Source organism: Giraffa tippelskirchi, chromosome 14 (genome assembly GCF_054371585.1).
Source record: "Giraffa tippelskirchi isolate mGirTip1 chromosome 14, T2T-mGirTip1v1.2.pri, whole genome shotgun sequence".
NCBI classification, from domain to species: domain Eukaryota; kingdom Metazoa; phylum Chordata; class Mammalia; order Artiodactyla; family Giraffidae; genus Giraffa; species Giraffa tippelskirchi.
In genome coordinates this window covers 12,010,666-12,032,500 of record NC_137288.1, presented here as the reverse complement: position 1 = coordinate 12,032,500, position 21,835 = coordinate 12,010,666, and the positions used below count along the sequence as shown (strand labels likewise).

At 55.4% G+C, this 21,835-nt stretch overlaps 2 long non-coding RNA genes across 3 annotated transcripts in view; both read left to right on the top strand.

The window, feature by feature from the left end:
• Positions 1–9,377, top strand: part of LOC145534280 (uncharacterized) — a 28,624-nt gene extending 19,247 nt beyond the window's left edge. For both annotated transcript variants that reach the window (XR_014074404.1, XR_014074405.1), the window contains exons 2-3: positions 5,624–5,817; positions 6,445–9,377. This is a non-coding gene — a long non-coding RNA (uncharacterized LOC145534280). The remainder of the gene's footprint in view (positions 1–5,623; positions 5,818–6,444) is intronic.
• An 800-nt stretch (positions 9,378–10,177) lies between these two features.
• Positions 10,178–15,494, top strand: LOC145534279 (uncharacterized). Its single transcript, XR_014074403.1, has 2 exons — positions 10,178–11,922; positions 12,549–15,494. It is a non-coding gene; the product is annotated as an uncharacterized LOC145534279 (long non-coding RNA).
• The last annotated feature ends 6,341 nt before the right edge of the window (positions 15,495–21,835 follow it).

Sequence of the window (21,835 nt, the reverse complement as noted above, 5' to 3'; positions counted from 1 at the left end):
CCGGCCCGGGAGAACGCTCTCCCGCCTGCGTACCGGCGTGCCCGCCACGGCCCTCACTCGCGCGGCCCCGCCGCGCCAGGCCCCTCCCCTCACTTCTCTCAGGGACTCCGAGGGCACTGCTCCGCCCGGGGACGACACCCACAGGAGGCGAAGCCGACTCGGTCCCAGACAGGGGGGAAGGGCACGCGGGCGGTCGCACGCGCGGGCCGAGGAGGAAGGCCGGCAGCGGCGGGGAGGGGCCGGCAAGCGCGCACAGCGACGGCCACGGGACAGGGGGCGCGGGCGCCGCCCGGGGACCAGAAAAGACCACCGGGAACACGGCCGGGCCGCCAGGAAAACCAGCGCGGGATCCCACCGCCACCCACACACGAGGGCGGTCCCGCGACGCCTGGGACGCCGGCCGGCCCCGGCCGGCCCCGGAGCGGAGTCCCACGCCCCGGCCCCGCCGCCAGGGCCGGCGGCGCCGTCCACCCGTCTCCTCCGCCCACCCTCGACGGATCCGTCTCTCCATCTAGTCTGACCCCGAGGCGCCACATCCCGGGGACACGCTCTCGAGCGAGGCGGCCCAGACCGTGCCCGCGCGCCGCCACCGGCTCGGGGACGAGGGCGGGCGCGACGGACTCCTCCTCGCCACGGCCGCGGGGCTGGGGAAGCCGGGGCCGACCGGGCGTCGCCCCCCGGCCCTTCTCCTCCTGCACTCACACCGCGGGGGCGGCCGCACGCACGCGGCGCACGCACGGTTCCCCCCCACGTGCCGGACACCCGGCGGGGCCCGGCGGGACCCTCCCCCGACTCGGCGGGGGGAGGCGCGGGCCGCGGTAGGCAACGAGCGGCACACGGCCCCACCGCGGGGCCGGCGCACCCATCCCCCCTCACAGAGGAGAGGTGGGGGGATTCTGCCCACGTGCTCTGGCAGTCGCCACGGCGGCTACACTGCGCACTCAGGAGGGGCAGCGGCCGGGGGCTCCGGTACCCCAGAGGCTCCCTCTCGGATCGCTAGAGAAGGCTTTCTCACCGAGGGCGCGCCGTCCCTCACCCCATCGTCTCTCCTTCGGGCCCACGGAGGCGCTCCACGAGCCGCCGATCCTCGACTGGGCGGGAGGGGTCTGCGGTACAGGTAAGCGGACGACCACACGGGAGCGTGTGCACGGTCGGGGCCGGAGCACGGCCCGTGCCTCCACGACGAGGCAGCACCTGCCCCCAACGGAAGAGGCGAGGGGAACAGGCACGCCTCTCTTCCCGTCTCGACCCCTCCCCCAACGAGAGCCACTCGCGGGACACACACACACCCCACCGCGGTGGGGGACCCGAGGAGGACGCCGGGTTAAGGGAAACGACACCACCGCTCGGCCTCAGGCACCTGAGGGGGCGACCTGGAGCGCTCCAGGGGCACCACCGAGGGTCAAACGAGGCACGCTCACCCACCCACGCGGGGCGCGCGGCGCAGCGGCGGGCACAGCCCTCCCCACCGCGGGGAGGGCCGCTCGCGGGACACGCGCCGAGAAGGCGAAGCGAGAGCGTCCGCTGTGTCCGAAGACCGACGGCCTCACTGACGCCCCGTGGAGGGGGGGCGGGCAGGAGACCGAGAGTCAGGGCCGGAGGCCGCACCCACCCTCCCGCCTTCCTCACCCTCCCCGACGGGCAGGGGGAAAGGCAGGCGAGGGGCCCCGTGGACAGACCGAGAAGACCGCACACGTTCACCAGGAACGCCCGTCCCTCGTCCGGCACGGCTTAGGCCCGGCCCGGGAGAGCACGACCACACCACATCGATCCGTTGAGCCGAGGGGGAGGGGGGAAGGCACGGTGAGGGCAGTCGCCGGAGGGGCCCGCTTTAAGCCTCACCGGCCGCCTCCCCCCGCCACACCTCACCTCACCTCAGGCGACAGCCGCCGACGACCCCAGGAGGAGGAGCTGCCTGACACGGGGCACGGAGCCTACAGAGCGGGGGTCGTCCCGGCCACCACCGGGCGCCCGCAGCGGGGGTCACACAGGGTAGAAGACCCACGGCGCCTCGCCCCGCCGCCCTCGGGTCGCCCAGAGACCGGAGGTGGCGCCACGGGTCGGGTCTGCCAGACACGCCACGCGGGAGCCGACGCACAGGCCCAGGCCGGCGGCCCAAAGGCCCAGAGCCCCGCGTGCGTCCAGAGGCCCAAAGTCCTCGGCGGCAGACGCCGAGAGAGACCGTGTCGGCACTTACCTGGTGGCAGAAAAGGCCCATTTCGGGCGACAAAATGACAGCGCCCGACAGCGGGGCCCACCCACGACTGGCAGGGAGGGACCTTGGCACCTTGGCACCGCCACCTGTCCCCAGCACTACCCCAGAAACACCAGGCCCGGAGCTGTCGGGGGTCATCTGGTCGACTGGGGGGGGGAGGGGGGCGAAGGGGGCGCCCGGTGGGCGAAGTGGGGGCGCAGACGCCAAGGGGGAGGGAGCTGGCCGGAGACGCCCTCCCCCTTCGCCCGCACGGGTAGGTGTACCCGTCCGTCCGTCCGAGTCTCCGAGCGGGGGTTTGGCTTCGAGTTGCCAAAGAGAAAAACGAAGAGAGACCCGCCGGCGAGGCGCCTCCCACGAGACGAGCGGGCCCCAACGAGGGACCACGCCCGGGGCCCCAGACCGTCCTGTCCGGGGCACCCAGGACGGCTCGAGCCGGTCCCTGACCTCCTGGCCGTGATTCAGGGAGTTGGGGAGGGGTGAGAAAGCAAACCCTCCGGGGGTGGCAAACCCTCCTGAAAGGGCGGGAAAGCAAAAACCTCCTGAAGGGAGACGCAAACCCTTCTGAAAAGGCGAACAGCAAACCCTTTTTGAGGGCGGGAGCCAACCCTCCTGGCAGAAGAAGGCAAACCCTCCTGAGGGCGAAAAGCAAACCCTCCTGAGGGAGGCCCGGTCAGGCCACCCCAGAGCCCGGCTCTGGAGCGCCGCCGCCGCCGCGACGGCCACCCTCCTCAGAAACCTAGAGAACCAATCTCCGGCGACAGCAGGACGTCCCTAGGCCTCGGCGCCACCGCCACTGTCGCTGCCAGCAGAGCCGGTCTCTGAGAGCTGTGCCCTCGGGCCCGGCGGCTGAGTCACAACCCTCCTGAAGGTCGCCGAAGCTCCAGAGGGGAGGGACACTATAAAAGCGGCCGCCAGGTGGCTCCTGACAACCGGCTCCAATGTCCCGAGGACGGGTCGCTGTCGCCGGCCGCCGAGGACGCCACAGCGCCGGCCGCCCAAACGCCCGAGCTCGGCTCGGAGCCGCCGCCTCCGAGAGACGCGACGCGACGCGACCCCGGCCGCAGAGGAAGGGAGAGGAGCTGGGAAATAGCTCCCCAGGAGGCTGCCACGAAGGAGACGCGCTCCCCCCCCCACCCACGCGATTCCAGGCTGGTGGGCGGACATTCCACGGAGACGCCGGCGGGCGGCGGGGCTCGGGGCGGGGACGGCCGAGAGAGGGGCACCAGTGACATCCCGGGCTCCCCCGGGCCCCCTCCCCCGAAGGAGGGAGGGAGGGAGAGAGAGAAGGGAGGGAGGCAGGGAGGGAGGGACCGACCGGCAAAGCGAAACCAGGCAAGCGCTGCTCGGAGAACAAAGCAGGACTTCTCGAAAGCAGACACAGACACAGACACGCAAGCCCAGGAGCAAGAAAGGAAAAGAAGGAGACACTCGGACCCCCAACAAGAGAAAACGAAAGTCAACCTGTGTCGAGACCGTGATCAAGTCCAACGACAACAAACACAAGCATGCGCCGGTGGGCGGGGAAAGTGCGCTTGAGGTCAGGAGAACATGGATTTCAAAATAACTGGCCACAAACACCGGAAAGGAAAGGCGGCCGGGCGGCCGGGCCGGGCGGTCGGGTCTGGGGTGGGGTGGCAGGGCTGCTGGGGGCGGGGGTCGGTGGCGGGGGGGGGGGTGGGGGTGGGGGGTGGGGGGTGGAGGAAACGGGAGCACCTAGAAAGAGGAGGAGACTGTCGGCCGTGCTGAGACACGGAGACATCACACGGCTGGGGACCCGTTCCTATCGTTTGCCCCGGGGTGTGAGAGAGACTTGGCCTCCCGTCTCCTGGGATTTCATCTCCCCAGCAACAACGGTCAGGCAAGCTGTCGGGTGTGTGTGTGCTGCGGGGGGTTGGGGGGTTGGGGGGCGGGGTGGGGAGAAAAAAGAAGACGCCTTTCAAGTGAAAGGAGGGAGCGTAAAGGTCACTGAACCCTCTGACAGCGGCCTTCCATTTTCCACACCAGTGACACGTTCTCCCAAGTCGCCCGGTTCCAGAAAACGCTTTTCGGAAACAGAATCCTCGGGGCCCGCGAACTCCTTAGGAATCCTCGGATGAGCTTCCGGGCCAGGCTATACCGTAGGCAGCGCGCTTCCCCTGAAGCCAAAGCCACGGGCTCCAGAGGGCCACGTCCAAGAAGCTGATCTGGTACGGAACCCGATGTCTTCTTCTCTAGGACACTTCTAGCAGCAGCAAGAGTGCCAGTTTGTGAGAATCGAAGGTGAAGCCGGCACGATGTAAACCCAGCGATGTGAGCGGTCAGAGGCCCATCTAGATTCGAACTCCAGTGCTGGAGGGAGGGGAGCAGTGGGGACAGGAGGGTGGCCTGCGAGTCCGCCGTCCTGTCCCCACTCCCCGTGTGAACATCCGCCCCGTGGAAGGTGTCGAGGAACCTCATGACCTGACCTACGGGGTGAACCGTCGCCAAAGACAAAGAATTCCTCCAGCCAGGCGTCGTCCGCAGCCACGAACCCCTTCCCTCCGTCGCCCGGCCTTTCAGAATGCCACGTGGAGCCCTCTCGAGACGTGTGGGGCTTGGAGGTATGGGCCCCCGAATTCTCCTCGCCCGGCCCTGCAAGAAACCATCCCGGGCCTGCCCCACATGAAGACTTCTCGGGCTTTTCGGTGGACCGGGCCTCCCAGGGTGCCCCTGCACCCGGCACCCTGCGACATCCCGAGAGATCCCACGGAGAAACGTCTCCGGCCACTCGCGCGGCATCTGCCTCGCTGGCGGGCGCCCCTTCCAACCTCCCCAGAGATACGTGAGCACGGACGCTTCTTCCCCATCTGGGTCCCCTCACAGGCTCTGTGAGTTCCTGCGGTTCCGCACGCCCTCGACTTGGCTGTGGTTCGGGGCTCTGTTCTGTTCTGTGTTTGCTCTCCGGCCCACGTGATCTCTCTGGCTAGGGCACCCAGGAAAAGCGAAAAGAAATCGAGTCCGTGTGAGTACTATTCAGGCATCAAGTGGGGATACCTACCAATGACCTCTAACGTGGATCCACCAAGATGGCGGCCGTGTGGGGTTCAGGAGGATCATTTTGCGTTTTCTGGGGGCGCTATTTGCTCTCAATGATTTCACGTGCCTTTTGGGCATGGCTCACGGAGATGGGACGTGAAGCAGCAGGGCAGCCACATCTGGCGTCTCGGCCTAGCTAGGGCGGCTCCACGAGTGACCTCTCGGAACCGGGGCTGAGACCGCCATCCCTCCCCGGGCCCCCCTCGGTGGCTGGGTGTGGGGGGGGGAGGGGGAGGTTTCGGAGGGGAGACGGGAGATCTGGGCTTGTGGTTGGGGGCGCGCGGGGCCACACGTGTCCTGTCATGATATTCCTGCAGCGCTCCAACGAGATAAATATTATTCTCTATTCTGCAGATGGCTATCTGTACCTGAATGGAAATGTATTAGACTCTTGAAATCCGAGCCTTGACGAGGGGTGCGCCCTGTACGTCTCGGGCTACAGGCAGCATACGGAAACTGAAGATATCAGGAATCACGTATAAAGGTTAAAGTCAAAGAAACGGACCTAGTTCAGGGGCAGACTTAGTCTTCCTCGCTGCAGCCTCAAGGTAAACGCTGGGGGTACCCAGTCTATTCTTGGGAAGATACAGTGTTTATTTTAACTGTTGCCAGCAACGCAGCTTCTCCTCTGCCGGAGGTGAAATTGAGATTTAGTTCTTGCAGCTAGTAGTTCTTTTTCAGAACATCTATCAGGAAGGATCCGAATAGCTTGTCATGTCCCTGAAAGTATACTAGAGAACATTTGGTTCAGTTCTCGTACCCAGAGACTGGGGAAATTAAGGTGGCACTAGAAATCGCACCTTTGGGTTATATAGTATCTTTGCTGGAAAACAGGCTGCTCTGAAACTCTAATTGTATCAAACAGTAGCAGGGATAAGAAGTGCATGATCCACAAGTTTCAGTAAAGCTGGCTCTCCCGCTCCTTAACATTATATACATTGTTAACAAAAGTTTAGAACTGGACACTTGATGGCAACAAAGAGGCATCCTGTTTGGCGTTTCTTCGGACTGCAGCCGGGAGAGGAGCAGAGCCGACTTGTTCAGTCCCCGGTCCCGCTACTCCTAGGCCTTTCCTCACACTTGATCTTGGATGCTCTGGGGGCAGGTTGTGTCTGCAACAAGCACTCGATGTGTCCGGAAGCACTGAATCCTCTGTTCATTGACTTTGTTCCCAGGACTGTCTCAGGAGGTGACGATGTTTTCCCATGGGGGAATCTGTGTCAGAGGCTTGCCAACCATACTTTCCACGTGGTTCATGAAAAGCTCGCCCGTCGCCGGTCACCTGTCAACTCACCATCCGTACGAGAGTCAGCACCAACACGCCCGGCAGAGCTGAGCGTCAAGAAGGGGTTGCGTGGAAAGAGATTTGTATGCTTGGTCCTGGTCCTGGTTATAGACAGAAAGTATCAAGGGGGAATAACTCCCAGAATAAGTAGGCTTGCCTGGAATGCGAAATAGTGAGAAGAGGCCTCGCGCTTGGAGGACGGGTCAGAGCTTTAGCCACGGGAGAGTGAAAAGGAAAGGCCCGGGAAAGGGCCGTGGGGCAGGGGACGGTCTGAGCCCAGCACCAGCGGTGAAGGACGAGGAGGCACCTTGAAAGAACGTGCTGTTCGGAGGTTTGTGGTAAGAGCACACCGGTGCTGCTAAAGATGAGGCTTGTGGAACCCAGATAGTAAGGAGGAGCCAGAAACAGGCCAGGAAGGATGAGAATCCCGTGTACTGAGGACCTGCACTTCACCAAGCCCACAGCAAAGGGTGCTGTCTAGATTCAAACCCAGTCACTTGCGCAAACGCCGCTCAGCCACCTCCTCATCTACAAGGCCGACAGATACTCGGTGCGTGAGGTGCGTGTACGTACAGTCTAGGTGGACGGCACTCACATATCAGGCAACCACACAGCTAATACATGCTTTGAAAGAACCAAGAGTGAGCTGATAGCTTTTTCTGGATCTGCCTATAAGCAAAGATACCGCTCGCTGCATACTGTGGATCTCGACTCCTGTCTCACGTCTCCATGAAGCCGTCAGAAAAGTACTGTTCGTGCTCCCTCTCAGGCCAGGAATGACACTTCAAGTGTAACGTGCTCACGAAGTCCTCAGAGATTCATGGATTTGAATCGAGAAATTCCACCTGGTCCTTTCGCTCCCGATCCACTCCTGCTCTCACCACTACTACCACACGGGTCAGACACGAGCGAGTTCCCCTGAATTAGCTTGCACACGTGGGGGTGGAGTTAGCTTTCGGCACACGGATATTTAGAAATTCCATGGCAGTAGGCCAGGTATTCACATTATGTATCGGATATTCGCCTAATTTGATAATAAGAGAGCCCGGGCCTCAGGCATAACTTCAGGCCGATTTTCCCTCCAACGGAAACAGCTCAGATGGGCTGGCAGCCCGAGAGAACGAGCAACTGCCACTAACAGACTGAGACACCTGTGGGCTCCCTCCATGGGGAGACCTTCTGCCAAGGCTTCTCCCTCAAGGGCCGTTACCCAGCCTGCGGGCATCAGCTGAGGAGAAGGGGAGGTGGGTGCCCCGGAAACCAGCCGCGCTCGAGTCAGTCTCCCAGGAGCTCTCGTTCCAGCTCTGGACGCTCACTCCCGGGCCCGGGTTCTCACTCCCGCTTTCAGATGGATCCCAGGCCCTTCTTCAGAGAAGTTCCTCCAGATGAGTCCCCAGCCACCAGTGGGCCTCATTCGACCTTGCGGGACCTCCCTCCCCTTCTGAAGCTAGGTTCCGTCTCTCTCTTCACAAAACTTTAAGTCCAAGATGGATTGTTAACAATGACTTGCCATTTCCTTTTGTTCTCACCATTATTCTGACTACTTGCATTTAATTCCGCTCACCTTCGGATTGCTTGTGACACTCCAGGCCACCGAAAAAAAGAGAGTTTCTGTTCTGGGCTCAAAGATCCTCAGGAGGCATTTGGGCCTCACTTTACCTCTGCTGGAGACAGGAAGGTGGCAGGTGACCGGGACCTGCCAAGAGCAGAGCAGAAGCTGTGCCCCTGAGCAGTGGTGCCTGGCTCTCTCTCATTGGTCGCAGAGGGTCTGCAAGATTCGAGGGGGTTCCTGACGGCCCCACCATGCTGGTGAGCCGTGTCGTCTCATCTCATCGGGAATCTGACCCCGCATCGGCAAGCGTAGCCATGTGCCCTCACCCTGAGTCTCTAAACCCTTCCCAGACCATCACTCGGCCCGCCTTCTCCTCTCAGGCAGAATGAACCTGGGCTTCTCTCCTGGGACAGGTCATTCTGTGTCATGGGATGTCCTCTTTACTCCTATTGCCGGCAACAGGAGTATTGATGTGCTGCTCATAGGTCAGAGACTCCTCATTCGTATTACCCAGAGGCTTTTCTTCAGTCAGTAAATTTTGTTCCTTTGAAGTCAAAGGGATTGCATTGCCTTTGAAGACTATCATTTCTGACCTAGTCGCAAACCGTCTCTTTTGAGGAACTTCCTTAGGGTTCCAGGGATTAAGACAGTTTGCTTCCATTGCAAAGGGCACAGATTCTTTCCTCGATTGCAGGATCTAGATCTCCCGTGCCTCACACTGTAGCCAAAAAGGTATATTTTAAATATAAGAGGGCCAAGCATAAACCTACTACTTTCCCTTTCCATTATTATGATAATAATCTAGTTCTCTTCAAGGCAACACAAATGTTTCTTACTAACTAGAAGGATCATGTCGCGGAAATTATAAAGAGAAAAACAGGGAATTACTTCATGGTATCTCACTACATCCGTCTCTGATCCAACGTACGAAAAATCAAGGAAGTCCACGTAAAGTATCATCTTTAAATAGAGCTCTCCACTTTGAGAGAATAGAACTAAACTCATTAAAACTAAGTTTTCCAGTATGTGGCTGCTTTGAAATCTTGCATCCAACCGACAATTCTGGAACCTATGATAATTCAGAATTGAGTAACCGATGACACAAACACTCTACTAGTCAGGGGGACGTTTTGGATCGCCTGAGTTCTAGGTTCTCAATGTTATCAAGCCAGACACAATCTTCACGGTTTTTCATAGATCCTGTAATATCTTTTTTAAAATTTCAACTTTTTTGAGGTACAATTGACATATAAAATTGCAAGAAATTGAAATATGACTGTGGTGATTTCACGTGTTTACGATGTGAAAGGATTCCTCATCCAGTTAATTCATATCACCTCACATATTTCACCTTCTTTTTTTTTTCTTCCCTCCATCTTTCCCACTTAGATTTTATCTTCATAAGATTTCATTTATACAAAACATGTCAAAAAGATTGCCGTGTTTTACATTAGATCCTCAGACTCTATTCATCTTATAGCTGAACATTTGTTCCCTTTTACCAACCTCTCCCCATAGCCCTAGTAACCACTTTTCTACTCTCTGTATGAGTTTTACTTTTTCCGGGAGGCACTGTCAGAGCCAGTCCTGAAATTTCCTCCAATTACAATTCTTCTCTCAGAGTCATCAGTCCATTTTGTGTTATCTTTCATGTTTTACAAAATTACTCCTAACCAGCAATGGAGCAGGTGTGGCAGGCAATGAGCCAAGAAGATTTACAGGGTGGCATCCACTTACTGTGGGAATTAACCATGGCATTGATCAGTCTATCAACCTAGAAAGAGATAACTGGACATTGCACAAAAATTTGCTTATTTCTTTGTAGAAGTTTGGCATTAAACTAAACCCTTAGTTTGGGATGGGATGGGGTGGGGTGGGGTGGGGTGGGGTGGGGTGGGGGGGTGGGGGGTGGAGGAAACGGGAGCACCTAGAAAGAGGAGGAGACTGTCGGCCGTGCTGAGACACGGAGACATCACACGGCTGGGGACCCGTTCCTATCGTTTGCCCCGGGGTGTGAGAGAGACTTGGCCTCCCGTCTCCTGGGATTTCATCTCCCCAGCAACAACGGTCAGGCAAGCTGTCGGGTGTGTGTGTGCTGCGGGGGGTTGGGGGGTTGGGGGGCGGGGTGGGGAGAAAAAAGAAGACGCCTTTCAAGTGAAAGGAGGGAGCGTAAAGGTCACTGAACCCTCTGACAGCGGCCTTCCATTTTCCACACCAGTGACACGTTCTCCCAAGTCGCCCGGTTCCAGAAAACGCTTTTCGGAAACAGAATCCTCGGGGCCCGCGAACTCCTTAGGAATCCTCGGATGAGCTTCCGGGCCAGGCTATACCGTAGGCAGCGCGCTTCCCCTGAAGCCAAAGCCACGGGCTCCAGAGGGCCACGTCCAAGAAGCTGATCTGGTACGGAACCCGATGTCTTCTTCTCTAGGACACTTCTAGCAGCAGCAAGAGTGCCAGTTTGTGAGAATCGAAGGTGAAGCCGGCACGATGTAAACCCAGCGATGTGTGCGGTCAGAGGCCCATCTAGATTCGAACTCCAGTGCTGGAGGGAGGGGAGCAGTGGGGACAGGAGGGTCGCCTGCGAGTCCGCCGTCCCGTCCCCACTCCTCCTGTGAACATCCGCCCCGTGGAAGGTGTCGAGGAACCTCATGACCTGACCTGCGGGGTGAACCGTCGCCAAAGACAAAGAATTCCTCCAGCCAGGCGTTGTCCGCAGCCACGAACCCCTTCCCTCCGTCGCCCGGCCTTTCAGAATGCCACGTGGAACCCTCTCGAGACGTGTGGGGCTTGGAGGTATGGGCCCCCGAATTCTCCTCGCCCGGCCCTGCAAGAAACCATTCCGTGCCTGCCCCACATGAAGACTTCTCGGGCTTTTCGGTGGACCGGGCCTCCCAGGGTGCCCCTGCACCCGGCACCCTGCGACACCCCGAGAGATCCCACGGAGAAACGTCTCCGGCCACTCGCGCGGCACCTGCCTCGCTGGCGGGCGCCCCTTCCAACCTCCCCAGAGATACGTGAGCACGGACGCTTCTTCCCCATCTGGGTCCCCTCACAGGCTCTGTGAGTTCCTGCGGTTCCGCACGCCCTCGACTTGGCTGTGGTTCGGGGCTCTGTTCTGTTCTGTGTTTGCTCTCCGGCCCACGTGATCTCTCTGGCTAGGGCACCCAGGAAAAGCGAAAAGAAATCGAGTCCGTGTGAGTACTATTCAGGCATCAAGTGGGGATACCTACCAACGACCTCTAACGTGGATCCACCAAGATGGCGGCCGTGTGGGGTTCAGGAGGATCATTTTGCGTTTTCTGGGGGCGCTGTTTGCTCTCAATGATTTCACGTGCCTTTTGGGCATGGCTCACGGAGATGGACGTGAAGCAGCAGGGCAGCCACATCTGGCGTCTCGGCCTAGCTAGGGCGGCTCCACGAGTGACCTCTCGGAACCGGGGCTGAGACCGCCATCCCTCCCCGGGCCCCCCTCGGTGGCTGGGTATGGGGGGGAGGAGGGGGAGGTTTCGGAGGGGAGACGGGAGATCTGGGCTTGTGGTTGGGGGCGCGCGGGGCCACACGTGTCCTGTCATGATATTCCTGTAACGCTCCAACGAGATACGTATTATTCTCTATTCTGCAGATTGCTATCTGTATCTGAATGGAAATGTATTAGACTCTTGAAATCTGAGCCTTGACGAGGGGTGCGCCCTGTACGTCTCGGGCTACAGGCAGCATACGGAAACTGAAGATATCAGGAATCACGTATAAAGGTTCAAGTCAAAGAAACGGACCTAGTTCAGTGGCAGACTTAGTCTTCCTCGCTGCAGCCTCAAGGTAAATGCTGGGGGTACCCAGTCTATTCTTGGGAAGATACAGTGTTTATCTTAACTGTTGCCAGCAGCGCAGCTTCTCCTCTACCGGAGTTGAAATTGAGATTTAGTTCTTGCAGCTAGTAGTTCTTTTTCAGAACATCTATCGGGAAGGATCTGAATAGCTTGTCATGTCCCTGAAAATATACTAGACAACATTTGGTTCAGCTCTCGTACCCAGAGACTGGGGAAATTAAGGGGGCACTAGAAATCGCACCTTTGCGTTATATAGTATCTTTCCTGGAAAACAGGGTGCTCTTAAACTCTAATTGTATCAAACAGTAGCAGGGATAAGAAGTGCACGATCCACAAGTTTCAGTAAAGCCGGCTCTCCCGCGCCTTAACATTGTATACATTGTTAACAAAAGTTTAGAACTGGACACTCGATGGCAACAAAGAGGCATCCTGTTTGGCGTTTCTTTGGACTGCAGCCGGGAGAGGAGCAGAGCCGACTTGTTCAGTCCCCGGTCCCGCTACTCCTAGGCCTTTCCTCACACTTGACCTTGGATGCTCTGGGGCAGGTTGTGTCTGCCACAAGCACTCGATGTGTCCGGAAGCACTGAATCCTCTGTTCGTTGACTTTGTTCCCAGGACTGTCTCAGGAGGTGACGATGTTTTCCCATGGGGGAATCTGTGTCAGAGGCTTGCCAACCATACTTTCCACGTGGTTCATGAAAAGCTCACCCGTCACCGGTCACCTGTCGACTCACCATCCGTACGAGAGTCAGCACCAACACGCCCGGCAGAGCTGAGCGTCAAGAAGGGGTTGCGTGGAAAGAGATTTGTGTGCTTGGTCCTGGTCCTGGTTATAGACAGAAAGTATCAAGGGGGAATAACTCCCAGAATAAGTAGGCTTGCCTGGAATGCGAAATAGTGAGAAGAGGCCTCGCGCTTGGAGGATGGGTCAGAGCTCTAGCCACGGGAGAGTGAAAAGGAAAGGCCCGGGAAAGGGCCGTGGGGCAGGGGACGGTCTGAGCCCAGCACCAGCGGTGAAGGACGAGGAGGCACCTTGAAAGAACGTGCTGTTCGGAGGTTTGTGGTAAGAGCACACCGGTGCTGCTAAAGATGAGGCTTGTGGAACCCAGATGGTGAAGAGGAGCCAGAAACAGGCCAGGAAGGATGAGAATCCTGTGTACTGAGGACCTGCACTTCACCAAGCCCACAGCAAAGGGTGCTGTCTAGATTCAAACCCAGTCACTTGCGCAAACGCCCCTCAGCCACCTCCTCATCTACAAGGCCGACAGATACTCGGTGCGTGAGGTGCGTGTACAGTCTAGGTGGACGGCACTCACATTATCGGGCAACCACACAGCTACTACGTGCTTTGAAAGAACCAACAGTGAGCTGATAGCTTTTTCTGGATCTGCCTATAAGCAAAGATACCGCTCGCTGCATACTGTGGATCTCGACTCCTGTCTCACGTCTCCATGAAGCCGTCAGAAAAGTCCTGTTCGTGCTCCCTCTCAGGCCAGGAATGACACTTAAAGTGTAACGTGCTCACGAAGTCCTCAGAGATTCATGGATTTGAATCGAGAAATTCCACCTGGTCCTTTCGCTCCCGATCCACTCCTGCTCTCACCACTACTACCACACGGGTCAGACACGAGCGAGTTCCCCTGAATTAGCTTGCACACGTGGGGACGGAGTTAGCTTTCGGCACACGGATATTTAGAAATTCCATGGCAGTAGGCCAGGTATTCACATTATGTATCGGATATTCGCCTAATTTGATAATAAGAGAGCTCAGGCCTCAGGCGTAACTTCAGGCAGATTTCCCCTCCAACAGAAACAGCTCAGATGGGCTGGCAGCCCGAGAAAACGAGCAACTGCCACTGACAGACTGAGACACCCATGGGCTCCCTCCGCGGGGAGACCTTCTGCCAAGGCTTCTCCCTCAAGGGCCGTGACCCAGCCTGCGGGCATCAGCTGAGGAGAAGGGGAGGTGGGTGCCCCGGAAACCAGCCGCGCTCGAGTCAGTCTCCCAGGAGCTCTCATTCCAGCTCTGGACGCTCACTCCCGGGCCTGGGTTCCCACTCCCGCTTTCAGATGGATCCCAGGCCCTTCTTCAGAGAAGTTCCTCCAGATGAGTCCCCAGCCACCAGTGGGCCTCATTCGACCTTGCGGGACCTCCCTCCCCTTCTGAAGCTAGGTTCCGTCTCTCTCTTCACAAAACTTTACGTCCAAAATAGATTGTTAACAGTGACTTGCCGTTTCCTTTTGTTCTCACCATTATTCTGACTACTTGCATTTAATTCCGCTCACCTTCGGATTGCTTATGACACTCCAGGCCACCGAAAAAAAGAGTTTCCGTTCTGAGCTCAAAGATCCTCAGGCGGCATTTGGGCCTCACTTTACCTCTGCTGGAGACAGGAAGGTGGCAGGTGACCGGGACCTGCCAAGAGCAGAGCAGAAGCTGTGCCCCTGAGCAGTGGTGCCTGGCTCTCTCTCATTGGTCGCAGAGGGTCTGCAAGATTCGAGGGGGTTCTTGACGCCCCCACCATGCTGGCGAGCCGTGTCGTCTCATCTCATCGGGAATCTGACCCCTCATCAGCAAGCGTAGCCATGTGCCCGCACCCTGAGTCTCTAAACCCTTCCCAGACCATCGCTCGGCCCGCCTTCTCCTCTCGGGCAGAATGAACCTGGGCTTCTCTCCTGGGACAGGTCCTTCTGTGTCATGGGATGTCCTCTTTACTCCTATTGCCGGCAATAGGAGTATTGATGGGCTGCTCATAGGTCAGAGACTCCTCATTCGTATTACCCAGAGGCTTCTCTTCAGTCAGTAAATTTTGTTCCTTTGACCTTAAAGGGATTGCCTTTGAAGACTATCATTTCTGACCTAGTCGCAAACCGTCTCTTTTGAGGAACTTCCTTAGGGTTCCAGGGATTAAGACAGTTTGCTTCCATTGCAAAGGGCACAGATTCATTCCTCGATTGCAGGATCTAGATCTCCTGTGCCTCACACTCTAGCCAAAAAGGTATATTTTAAATATAAAAGGGCCAAGCATAAACCTACTACTTTCCCTTTCCATTATTATGATAATAATCTAATTCTCTTCAAGGCAACACAAATGTTTCTTACTAACTAGAAGGATCATGTCGCGGAAATTATAAAGAGAAAAACAGGGAATTACTTCATGATATCTCACTATATCCGTCTCTGATCCAGCGTACGAAACATCAAGGAAGTCCACGTGAAATATCATCTTTAAATAGAGCTCTCCGCTTTGAGAGAATAGAACTAAACTCATTAAAACTAAGTTTTCCAGCATGTGGCTGCTTTGAAATCTTGCATCCAACCAACAATTCTGGAACCTATGATAATTCGGAATTGAGTAACCGATGACACAAACACTCTATTAGTCAGGGGGACGTTTTGGATCGCCTGAGTTCTAGGTTCTCAATGTTATCAAGCCAGACACAATCCTCACGGTTTTTCATAGATCTTGTAATATCTTTTTTAAAATTTCAACTTTTTTGAGGTATAATTGACATACAACATTGCAAGAAATTGAAATATAACTGTGGTGATTTCATGTGTTTACGATGTGAAAGGATTCCTCATCCAGTTAATTCATATCACCTCACATATTTCACCTTCTTTTTTTTTTTCTTCCCTCCATCTTTCCTACTTAGATTTTTATCTTCATATAAGATTTCATTTATACAAAACATGTCAAAAAGATTGCCGTGTTTTACGTTAGATCCTCAGACTCTATTCATCTTATAGCTGAATATTTGTTCCCTTTTACCAACCTCTCCCCATAGCCCTAGTAACCACTTTTCCACTCTCTGTATGAGTTTTACTTTTTCCGGGATGCAATATCAGAGCCAGTCCTGAAATGTCCTCCAATTACAATTCTTCTCTCAGAGTCATCAGTCCATTTTGTGTTCTCTTTCATGTTTTACAACATTACTCCTAACCAGCAATGGAGCGGGTGTGGCAGGCAATGAGCCAAGAAGATTTACAGGGTGGCATCCACTTACTGTGGGAATTAACCACGGCATTGATCAGTCTATCAACCTAGAAAGAGATCACTGGACATTGCACAAAAATTTGCTTATTTCTTTGTAGAAGTTTGGCATTAAACTAAACCCTTAGTTTGGGATGGGATGGGATGGGGTGGGATGGGATGGGATGGGATGGGGTGGGGGGTGGGGGGTGGAGGAAACGGGAGCACCCAGAACGAGGAGGAGACTGTCGGCCGTGCCGAGACACGGAAACATCGCACGGCTGGGGACCCGTTCCTATCGTCTTCCCCGGGGTGTGAAAGAGACTTGGCCTCCCGTCTCCTGAGAGTTCATCTCCCCAGCAACAACGGTCAGGCAAGCTGTCGGGTGTGTGTGTGTTGCGGGGGGTTGGGGGGCGGGGTGGGGAGAAAAAAGAAGACACCTTTCAAGTGAAAGGAGGGAGCGTAAAGGTCACTGAACCCTCTGACAGCGGCCTTCCATTTTCCAGACCAGTGACACGTTCCCCCAAGTCGCCCGGTTCCAGAAAACGCTTTTCGGAAACAGAATCCTCGGGGCCCGCGAACTCCTGAGGAATCCTCGGATGAGCTTCCGGGCCAGGCTATACCGTAGGCAGCGTGCTTCCCCTGAAGCCAAAGCCACGGGCTCCAGAGGGCCGCGTCCAAGAAGCTGATCTCGTACGGAACCCGGTGTCTTCTTCTCTAGGACACTCCTAGAAGCAGCAAGAGTGCCAGTTTGTGAGACTCGAAGGTGAAGCCGGCACGACGTAAACCCAGCGATGTGTGCGGTCAGAGGCCCATCTAGATTCGAGCTCCAGTTCTGGAGGGGAGCAGTGGGGACAGGAGGGTGGCCTGCGAGTCCGCCGTCCCGTCCCCACTCCTCCTGTGAACATCCGCCCCGTGGAAGGTGTCGAGGAACCTCATGACCTGACCTGCGGGGTGAACCGTCGCCAAAGACAAAGAATTCCTCCAGCCAGGCGTTGTCCGCAGCCACGAACCCCTTCCCTCCGTCGCCCGGCCTTTCAGAATGCCACGTGGAACCCTCTCGAGACGTGTGGGGCTTGGAGGTATGGGCCCCCGAATTCTCCTCGCCCGGCCCTGCAAGAAACCATTCCGTGCCTGCCCCACATGAAGACTTCTCGGGCTTTTCGGTGGACCGGGCCTCCCAGGGTGCCCCTGCACCCGGCACCCTGCGACACCCCGAGAGATCCCACGGAGAAACGTCTCCGGCCACTCGCGCGGCACCTGCCTCGCTGGCGGGCGCCCCTTCCAACCTCCCCAGAGATACGTGAGCACGGACGCTTCTTCCCCATCTGGGTCCCCTCACAGGCTCTGTGAGTTCCTGCGGTTCCGCACGCCCTCGACTTGGCTGTGGTTCGGGGCTCTGTTCTGTTCTGTGTTTGCTCTCCGGCCCACGTGATCTCTCTGGCTAGGGCACCCAGGAAAAGCGAAAAGAAATCGAGTCCGTGTGAGTACTATTCAGGCATCAAGTGGGGATACCTACCAACGACCTCTAACGTGGATCCACCAAGATGGCGGCCGTGTGGGGTTCAGGAGGATCATTTTGCGTTTTCTGGGGGCGCTGTTTGCTCTCAATGATTTCACGTGCCTTTGGGGCATGGCTCACGGAGATGGACGTGAAGCAGCAGGGCAGCCACATCTGGCGTCTCGGCCTAGCTAGGGCGGCTCCACGAGTGACCTCTCGGAACCGGGGCTGAGACCGCCATCCCTCCCCGGGCCCCCCTCGGTGGCTGGGTATGGGGGGGAGGAGGGGGAGGTTTCGGAGGGGAGACGGGAGATCTGGGCTTGTGGTTGGGGGCGCGCGGGGCCACACGTGTCATGTCATGATATTCCTGTAACGCTCCAACGAGATACGTATTATTCTCTATTCTGCAGATTGCTATCTGTATCTGAATGGAAATGTATTAGACTCTTGAAATCTGAGCCTTGACGAGGGGTGCGCCCTGTACGTCTCGGGCTACAGGCAGCATACGGAAACTGAAGATATCAGGAATCACGTATAAAGGTTCAAGTCAAAGAAACGGACCTAGTTCAGGGGCAGACTTAGTCTTCCTCGCTGCAGCCTCAAGGTAAATGCTGGGGGTACCCAGTCTATTCTTGGGAAGATACAGTGTTTATCTTAACTGTTGCCAGCAGCGCAGCTTCTCCTCTACCGGAGTTGAAATTGAGATTTAGTTCTTGCAGCTAGTAGTTCTTTTTCAGAACATCTATCGGGAAGGATCTGAATAGCTTGTCATGTCCCTGAAAATATACTAGACAACATTTGGTTCAGCTCTCGTACCCAGAGACTGGGGAAATTAAGGTGGCACTAGAAATCGCACCTTTGCGTTATATAGTATCTTTCCTGGAAAACAGGGTGCTCTTAAACTCTAATTGTATCAAACAGTAGCAGGGATAAGAAGTGCACGATCCACAAGTTTCAGTAAAGCCGGCTCTCCCGCGCCTTAACATTGTATACATTGTTAACAAAAGTTTAGAACTGGACACTCGATGGCAACAAAGAGGCATCCTGTTTGGCGTTTCTTTGGACTGCAGCCGGGAGAGGAGCAGAGCCGACTTGTTCAGTCCCCGGTCCCGCTACTCCTAGGCCTTTCCTCACACTTGACCTTGGATGCTCTGGGGCAGGTTGTGTCTGCCACAAGCACTCGATGTGTCCGGAAGCACTGAATCCTCTGTTCGTTGACTTTGTTCCCAGGACTGTCTCAGGAGGTGACGATGTTTTCCCATGGGGGAATCTGTGTCAGAGGCTTGCCAACCATACTTTCCACGTGGTTCATGAAAAGCTCACCCGTCACCGGTCACCTGTCGACTCACCATCCGTACGAGAGTCAGCACCAACACGCCCGGCAGAGCTGAGCGTCAAGAAGGGGTTGCGTGGAAAGAGATTTGTGTGCTTGGTCCTGGTCCTGGTTATAGACAGAAAGTATCAAGGGGGAATAACTCCCAGAATAAGTAGGCTTGCCTGGAATGCGAAATAGTGAGAAGAGGCCTCGCGCTTGGAGGATGGGTCAGAGCTCTAGCCACGGGAGAGTGAAAAGGAAAGGCCCGGGAAAGGGCCGTGGGGCAGGGGACGGTCTGAGCCCAGCACCAGCGGTGAAGAACGAGGAGGCACCTTGAAAGAACGTGCTGTTCGGAGGTTTGTGGTAAGAGCACACCGGTGCTGCTAAAGATGAGGCTTGTGGAACCCAGATGGTGAAGAGGAGCCAGAAACAGGCCAGGAAGGATGAGAATCCTGTGTACTGAGGACCTGCACTTCACCAAGCCCACAGCAAAGGGTGCTGTCTAGATTCAAACCCAGTCACTTGCGCAAACGCCCCTCAGCCACCTCCTCATCTACAAGGCCGACAGATACTCGGTGCGTGAGGTGCGTGTACAGTCTAGGTGGACGGCACTCACATTATCGGGCAACCACACAGCTACTACGTGCTTTGAAAGAACCAACAGTGAGCTGATAGCTTTTTCTGGATCTGCCTATAAGCAAAGATACCGCTCGCTGCATACTGTGGATCTCGACTCCTGTCTCACGTCTCCATGAAGCCATCAGAAAAGTCCTGTTCGTGCTCCCTCTCAGGCCAGGAATGACACTTAAAGTGTAACGTGCTCACGAAGTCCTCAGAGATTCATGGATTTGAATCGAGAAATTCCACCTGGTCCTTTCGCTCCCGATCCACTCCTGCTCTCACCACTACTACCACACGAGCGAGTTCACCTGAATTAGCTCGCACACGTGGGGATGGAGTTAGCTTTCGGCACACGGATATTTAGAAATTCCATGGCAGTATGCCAGGTATTCACATTATGTATCAGATATTCGCCTAATTTGATAATAAGAGAGCTCATGCCTCAGGCGTAACTTCAGGCAGATTTCCCCTCCAACAGAAACAGCTCAGATGGGCTGGCAGCCCGAGAAAACGAGCAACTGCCACTGACAGACTGAGACACCTATGGGCTCCCTCCATGGGGAGACCTTCTGCCAAGGCTTCTCCCTCAAGGGCCGTGACCCAGCCTGCGGGCATCAGCTGAGGAGAAGGGGAGGTGGGTGCCCCGGAAACCAGCCGCGCTCGAGTCAGTCTCCCAGGAGCTCTCATTCCAGCTCTGGACACTCACTCCCGGGCCTGGGTTCTCACTCCCGCTTTCAGATGGATCCCAGGCCCTTCTTCAGAGAAGTTCCTCCAGATGAGTCCCCAGCCACCAGTGGGCCTCATTCGACCTTGCTGGACCTCCCTCCCCTTCTGAAGCTAGGTTCCGTCTCTCTCTTCACAAAACTTTAAGTCCAAAATAGATTGTTAACAATGACTTGCCATTTCCTTTTGTTCTCACCACTATTCTGACTACTTGCATTTAATTCTGCTCACCTTTGGATTGCTTATGACACTCCAGGCCACTGAAAAAAGAGAGTGTCCATTCTGAGCTCAAAGATTCTCAGGCGGCATTTGGGCCTCACTTTACCTCTGCTGGAGACCTAGGAAGGTGGCAGGTGACCGGGACCTGCCAAGAGCAGAGCAGAAGCTGTGCCCCTGAGCAGTGGTGCCTGGCTCTCTCTCATTGGTCGCAGAGGGTCTGCAAGATTCGAGGGGGTTCTTGACGGCCCCACCATGCTGGCGAGCCGTGTCGTCTCATCTCATCGGGAATCTGACCCCTCATCAGCAAGCGTAGCCATGTGCCCGCACCCTGAGTCTCTAAACCCTTCCCAGACCATCGCTCGGCCCGCCTTCTCCTCTCGGGCAGAATGAACCTGGGCTTCTCTCCTGGGACAGGTCCTTCTGTGTCATGGGATGTCCTCTTTACTCCTATTGCCGGCAATAGGAGTATTGATGGGCTGCTCATAGGTCAGAGACTCCTCATTCGTATTACCCAGAGGCTTTTCTTCAGTCAGTAAATTTTGTTCCTTTGACCTTAAAGGGATTGCCTTTGAAGACTATCATTTCTGACCTAGTCGCAAACCGTCTCTTTTGAGGAACTTCCTTAGGGTTCCAGGGATTAAGACAGTTTGCTTCCATTGCAAAGGGCACAGATTCATTCCTCGATTGCAGGATCTAGATCTCCTATGCCTCACACTGTAGCCAAAAAGGTATATTTTAAATATAAAAGGGCCAAGCATAAACCTACTACTTTCCCTTTCCATTATTATGATAATAATCTAATTCTCTTCAAGGCAACACAAATGTTTCTTACTAACTAGAAGGATCATGTCGCGGAAATTATAAAGAGAAAAACAGGGAATTACTTCATGATATCTCACTACATCCGTCTCTGATCCGACGTAGGAAAAATCAAGGAAGTCCACGTAAAGTATCATCTTTAAATAGAGCTCTCCGCTTTGAGAGAATAGAACTAAACTCATTAAAACTAAGTTTTCCAGTATGTGGCTGCTTTGAAATCTTGCATCCAACCAACAATTCTGGAACCTATGATAATTCAGAATTGAGTAACCGATGACACAAACACTCTATTAGTCAGGGGGACGTTTTGGATCGCCTGAGTTCTACGTTCTCAATGTTATCAAGCCAGACACAATCTTCACGGTTTTTCATAGATCTTGTAATATCTTTTTTAAAATTTCAACTTTTTTGAGGTATAATTGACATATAAAATTGCAAGAAATTGAAATATAACTGTGGTGATTTCATGTGTTTACGATGTGAAAGGATTCCTCATCCAGTTAATTCATATCACCTCACATATTTCACCTTCTTTTTTTTTTCTTCCCTCCATCTTTCCTACTTAGATTTTATCTTCATAAGATTTCATTTATACAAAACATGTCAAAAAGATTGCCGTGTTTTACATGAGATCCTCAGACTCTATTCATCTTATAGCTGAATATTTGTTCCCTTTTACCAACCTCTCCCCATAGCCCTAGTAACCACTTTTCTACTCTCTGTATGAGTT